Here is a 6,814-nt window from a genome sequence, read left to right as displayed (position 1 = left end):
TTGCCTTTCTTTATGGTTTTATGCTTTTGAGTACAATTACTCAAGGATAAATGCAGTGACTACATGGGGAAGAATAACAAGAATTCCAGAAACAAAGTTTATGACTTGAACATGGCTCTCAAATTGAAAATTATATTTAATTATTTACCTTTTAAGTATATAACATATAGCTCTTTGTAATTTTTTTTCATATTTTCTTTGATTTAGGACCTCTATGATGGGGCAAGGGTCCAGTAGACCTTACTTTAGGAAAAGCAAAATGGTGTTTTTGGTCTTTATACCTTTTTAATAATCTCTTCTGTGATCTTGTATAATGTGTAGAGCAGTCTAATAGACTTCTGTTTGTTGATTTTGTATCTGGACACTCTGCCATATTCCTCTATTGCTTCCAACATGCCGCTTGTGGAGTTTAAGGGATCTTCAACATATGAAATCATATCATCTCTGCATAATGATAATTTTACCTCTTTCTTTACCAGATGAATACCTTTAATATCTCTCCTTTGTCTTGTGTTAGCTAGGACCTCCAGTACCATGTTAAATAGGAGTGGGGACAAGGGGCATCCTTGTCTGATACCCCTTCCAGTGAAATTGTTTTTGTCTTTTCTCCTTCAACTACCACGTAGGCTATTGGTTTTTGATATATGGCTTGTATAATATTGTGGAATTTTCCTTCTATTCCTATATTCTAGAGTGTCTTAAAAAGGAATGCATGTTGGATGTTGCCAAATGCTTTCTCCACATCTATCGATGTTATCATGTGGTTCTTACGATTTTTCCTGACAATGTGGCGAATAATACTGATGATCTTTCGTATGTTGAACCATTCCCGTATCCCTGGTATGAATCCCACTTGGTCACGGTGAATTATTTTGTTAATATACTTTTGTATTCTATTGGCAAGTATTTTGTTAAGGATTTTTGCATCAATCTTCATTAGGGATATTGGTCTGTAGTTCTCGATTCTTGTGGGATACTTGCCTGCTTTAGGTATCAGTTATACGAGCTTCATAGAAAGAGTTTGGGAGTTTCCCATCTTTTTCTATGTTCTGGAAGCGTTTGAATATGATTGGTGTTAGTTCTTCCCTGAATGCTTGGGAGAATTCTCCTATGAAGCCATTTGGCCCTGAGGGATTTTTTTTTGTTAGCAATCCCATGATTACCTTGTCTATTTATTCCATTGCTATGAGTCTGTTCAGGTTCTTGCTATCCATCTGGGAAAGTCTAGGGAAAGATTGTGTTTCCAAATATTTGTCCATGTCTTCAAAATTGTTCGTTAGAGTATAGACCTTCATAATACTGTGTAATTATTCTTTTGATTTCATTAGGGTCCATTGTAATGTCCCCTGTTTCATCCCTCATCCTTGAAAATGTTGTTTGTTCCTTCCTTTCTTTGGTTAGGTTTTCCAGAAGTCTATCAATTCTGTTAATTCTTTCAAAGAATCAACTTTTAGCGGCATTACTTTTTTCCATAGTTTTCTTGTTTTCCCTCCCTGCATCTCAGCTCTGATTTTTATTATATCTATCCTCTTGCTATTAGTAGGGTTGTTCTGTTGGCTCTGCTCTAATTGGTGTAAGTTTTGTGCTAGCATATCATCCACAAGTCTCTCTTCTTTTTGAATGTGTGCATTTATTGCTATCAGCCTTCCTCTGATAAATGCCTTTGCTGTATCCCAAGGTTTTGGTACGTCGTATTTTTGTTCTCATTGGTTTCTAGAAACTTCCTGATTTCATCTCTGACCTGCTCAATACCCAATCCTTTTGCAATAGGATATTGTTCATCTTCCAATTGTTTGCCCTTGTTTTCTTCACCGTCCTTCTGTTAATATCCAGCTTTATGGTGCAGTAACCAGAGAGAGATGTCTGCATAACCGCTATGTGTTTAAATTTACTTAAGTTCAACTGTGTCTCAGCATGTGGTCTATTTTCAAATATATGCCATGCAGACTTGAAAAGAATGTGAATTTTTTGAAAGTTGGTGGAAAGCTCTCAAAATATCTGTCAAGTCAAATTGTCCAATTGTGCTCTTTATATCTGTAGCCTCCTTGTTGAGTTTCTTTCCCAAAGATCTATCTTTTTCAGAGAGTGGTATATTAAAGCCACCAACTATAATTAAGTCTGTGATCTCTTTTTTTCATCTTTTGAAATGTTTGGTTTACAAATTTCACAGGTTTCTCATTAGGTGCATGTATGTTTATTATGCTCACTGGTTTTGGTCTATTATTCCCTTGAGCATTATATAGTGCTCCTCCTTGACTCTTGTTATGGCCTGTACCTTGAGATCAATTTGGCCACATATTAAGAGACACTACCCCTGCTTTTTTGGCATTACCATTTGCTTGGTATATTTTTTTCCAGCCTTTAATTCTCAACCTGTTTTTGTCTGCAAGCTTGAGATGAGTCTTCTGAAGGCAGCAAATCCAAGGGTCATGTTTCCTGAACCAGTCTGTTATCTTCTGCCTTTTAATGCCTGAGTTTAGGCCATTGATGTTCAGTGTTATTATATCCATCTGTGGACTCTGTGATGTCATCTTGTACATTTTGTGATGGATATTTTCTTATTTACCTATCTTATCCACTTGTGTTGTATGTGTGTGATTTATGTTTGCCTTCTTTCCACTGTTGAGCTGATGCTAGACTGGGGGCTGTTTCCTCTTTGCCACTCTATGGGTGGAGTTGTTCTATGTGATGGTCTCTTATTTTCACTTGGTGAGTTCAGTTGAACCTCTGCCCATCCTAGATTAGCTAGGACCTTATGTAGGTCTGGGTTTTTTTTTAATGTATTCTTTGAGGTGGTCCTTGTCTTGAAAGACTCTTACTTCTCCATCTATCTTAATAGATAATTTGACTGGGTAAATATCCTTGTGTTTGCGTTGTTTTCCTTCAATTTTTAGAATATGTTACTCCATTCCCTCCTCTTATTCATCGTTTCCGTTGATAGGTCTGAACATACTCATATTGGGGTACCTTTATACGTGACTACGTGACTGTTTGCTTTTCCCTAGCTGATTTTATGATCTTCTGTTATTCCTCATAGTTGGATAATTTGACAATTATTTGTCTTGGTGACTTCTTCTTGGGATTTACTTGGCTGGTGTTCTTTCAGCCTCTTGAATGGTTGCCTGATTTTCATTTATTAACTGGGGAAGTTTTCCTCTAAGAATTCCCTTGCTATTTTCACTGTCGACTTTATTGTTGTGTCTTGCTCCAGTAGTCCAATTATTCTAATATTGTTTATTTTCATAGCATCAGTCATGGCTCTCCATTTTTTCAGCTTCTTTGATTGTCCTATTTTTATGCTTTTCCTATTTGCTGAGGTCTGCTTGGTTATCATCTATGTCACTGGTCCAATTCTTTGCCTCTCAAGGCTGTTGGCAAGGTATGTCGATTTTTCACGGGATTTTCTTATTTCATCCCTTAACTCTTGCACTTCCCTTTGGTGCATTGTCTTTATCTCCTCTATCATTTCATCTTTTTTTCTGCATTGCTTCCATCATAACCTTTATGACTCCAAACAGCATTTTAAAAATTTCTTTTTGTGGCAGGTCAATATCTGCTTCTTCTATGTCCATCATTAGGTTCATGATTTCTTCTGGTATTGTCTTCTGTTTCTCCTGCTTTTCCAGTAAAGCTGTTAGAACTGTTTTCTGTTTATGTGTTTTTTGAGAGGAACCTGGAACCATCCTCCTGAGTCAAAGAGCCCTGGGCTCTCTCTCGGGGGATTCATATGAGTACTTCTATGAACCACCTGCCGGTAGCTGTACTGAGGGGTCAGGCTATTGGTATATCTTCCTGTGGTTCCACTCTTATCCTAGGCATCCATTATTTCATTACTTGGAATGTGTGTTGCTTATTCCTCTCATGTGACGCTGGTCGGGTTCTTGTGGGCCCATGATGGCATCACTTCCCTGGCTGTTCTCTAAGTAGGCTTCACGATTCTTGGAGCATCTTGGCTGGCCTGTTTTCCTCTGCAACTGGAGTGCTGAGGAGGGCTTGTGGGTATACCCTCCTTGGTGTAGAGCCCAGACAGAGAGATCGCCTTGGAGATTGGGTGGATGTTCCCACAGTAGCATGGAGCCCCACCAGTGGTGGTCAGACATTTCCCCCAATGACTTTTAGGGCCTAGGGATTTAGGCTGGGGATTACCCCCACTGTTTGCAGGGGAGAATCCCCTGATGTTTTGTGTGTGGAAGCGGACTGGTGCTATTTTCACAGCTGTTTGCCACACCCATAAATGCAGATGGGAGCTCTACCAGTTAGACCTTCAGAGTTGCTCTAAGCAGAAGGGAGTGGCCAGGTGGCTGCTAGTGACTGTGTCAGGAAAGAGAGTGAAAGGAGAGGAAAAAGGGAAAAGGAGCAACACTCTGGAGCAACAATGTCAAGCAAACTGACATGTACGTGCACATCCACAACTACAATGCACAGAGTAAACAAAAGTGGCAACAGTGAAAAAAGAAAGAAAGAAAACAACGAAAAAGGAGAACTGAATCTGCTGAGGCTGTGCTAGGAAAGAGACAAGAGCTAGAAGAGAATAAAAGAAGAAAGAGTATAAGAACACGATGAAAGAAAGAAATAGAAGAAAAAAAGAAAGAGGAGAGAGTTTTAAAAATTGATAAAGAAATAGCTGACCCCGTGCTGTACTGTATGTAGCACTGACTCATCCTGTGTGCAGCACTGCCTTAGGGGTCAAGATGCCCACTGGGTGGTCAGAGTTGCCCTAGGCAGAGGGTAGGTGCCTGGGAACCAGCAGTGGCATGTGAAAGGAATAAGAGGGAGAAGAGAGAATCATACAATCAGAGAGCAAAGTGAAGAGAACAAAGAAAGATAGAAAAGGAGAAGAAAGAGAGAGAAGGGGGGAAAGCCAACTGCGTTCCCTAAGATTGGCTATGATGGTAAAGAAGGAAGAGAGAGAAGGAGGAAATAAAGAATAAAGAGATACCTGATCCCTGATTGCTTGAATGTGGGGCCAGAGAGGTTTAGACCCTGCCCCACAATGGCAGGTTGGTGTGGTTTTTTAACGCAAGGACCCAGTGGTGCTGGGCAGAATTTCCCTAGTTTATGAGATCACCTTAGAGGTCCAACAGAGGTTTCATCAGCAGCACAGTCCAGTGTAGATGGTTGTCCCTGCTGCCTTGTATAATGTACAGCACTCACATGGAGGGCAGGCTAGTGTTCCTCCTGCTATTTGGGTTGATTTGCCCTAAGCAGAGGGTAGTGATCTGTAAGCCAGAAGTGTTGTATGATAGAAAAGAGTGGGAGAGAAGCAGAGAAAGACGGGAAAAGAAAAAAAGAGGCAAAAAGAAGAAAGAAGAAAAAAAACAACACAAACCTGAGCTCATTGAGACTCACTGCAGTGGGAAAGATAGAAGGGCTAGTGAATAAAGAAGAAGAAATACAGTAGTAGGTAAGGAGAAAACTGAGACTTGATCACCTGTCCGTGAGGCTGGAGGAGTTCTAACTCTTCCTCAAGGTAGCGGGGTGGTGTACCCATCTGATGTCGGGCTCCACAGATGCTGTGTGGGATTACTTAAAAAGACAAGATCACACACATGGCCAGGCGTCAGTTGAGCCCTGGAGTTCACTGGTATACCTGCTTTGTTCTGCATGTAGCACTGCAGCAGGGGTGGGGGGCAAGGTGTTCCCACAGCCCTGTCTAGGGCCCCAGGACAGGCAGGACCTCCCCAGCTATGTGTAGCATCATTAAAAGGGAAGCTGGGCTTATTGTCCTATCTAGACTGCTGGTGTCCTACTAGATCTCACTGAGATATTTTTATATGCATGTAAATAAACTTAACTAGCAGGCAAAAAATAACCACTTTTATCTCTATTATTGTGGGTTTTTTTAATCATCCTAAAAATATCTGTTTATTTCTTTATTCTTCAAGTAAACTACACTTGCCTCAGAGGCAGCAACAATGTCTTATTTATGTCCTTGGGACATTGCACAATACAGTGCTGAATTAAAACTTCTTGAATTAAATTAAGTCTGTATTCTTATTCATACAGTCCCCCCAAATTAAATTATATTATGATACCTTACAAGTAGTTCCTCATGCTACTTAAAATGAAAAGAGGTTGAATAAGACAGGTAGCAGAGACTATTTGCTTCTCAAAATCCTTTCTCTTCTTTTCAGTAATCCAAAATAACCAAACTCACTGTCATTGAATCAATTCTGTCTTCCAGTAACCCTGTAGGGAAGAGCAGATTTGCCCCTTAATTTTTTTTCAGTTAGCAATAATCATGCCTTGGATAAACCTCACTAGCTACAATGCTGCCACTGTGTAAAGCTTGTCCCTTTAAATTGTATGGGTTTAGAAAGCCCATATTTATACTGAGGGCAGATTGGCAGTTTTGAACTACTGACCATGTGGTGAGCAACCTAATTCATAAATATCAATTTTGTTTCTCACCCAAAATGACCCTTACTAAAGTAAAACTTTCCCTCATGGCTTTCTATGTCTTTCTGCGGCTGCAAATCTCTAAGAGGGCAGAAAACTTCTCCTTTTCCAGAGCTGTCCCTGGTGGTTTTGAAAAGCTAACCTGCGGTTAGCAGTCTAAAGCATAATGCACTTCGCTCCAACAAACTCCAAGTTTTAGTCATGACCTCAGCACCCAGAAAAAGGACTACATTTCCCTTCACCTTGTTGCTTAGCATGATCACTTGATTACATTCTGGTAAGGAGTGCTTTCAAAGCCAAGAGAAAATAGATAAAACTGTTTTTCCTTCTTTTATTTATTTTTGTTGCTAGTCTGGATTATAAGCATAGTTACTGTATCTCTAGCATTATGCAGGCTATCAGGAAAACTATATAC

The 6,814-nt window shown here is 39.9% G+C and overlaps 1 non-coding gene across 1 annotated transcript; it reads right to left on the bottom strand.

Annotated features, from left to right (window-relative positions):
• Window positions 1-6,144: 6,144 nt before the first annotated feature.
• On the bottom strand, window positions 6,145-6,290 carry LOC142443954 (U4 spliceosomal RNA). The gene has a single exon (XR_012783654.1). It is a non-coding gene; the product is annotated as a U4 spliceosomal RNA (small nuclear RNA).
• Window positions 6,291-6,814: the final 524 nt, after the last annotated feature.

Source organism: Tenrec ecaudatus, chromosome 3 (assembly GCF_050624435.1).
Source record: "Tenrec ecaudatus isolate mTenEca1 chromosome 3, mTenEca1.hap1, whole genome shotgun sequence".
Taxonomy (NCBI): domain Eukaryota; kingdom Metazoa; phylum Chordata; class Mammalia; order Afrosoricida; family Tenrecidae; genus Tenrec; species Tenrec ecaudatus.
The sequence above is the reverse complement of the archived record's forward strand: the minus strand, read 5'-3'. Positions and strand labels throughout refer to the sequence as shown.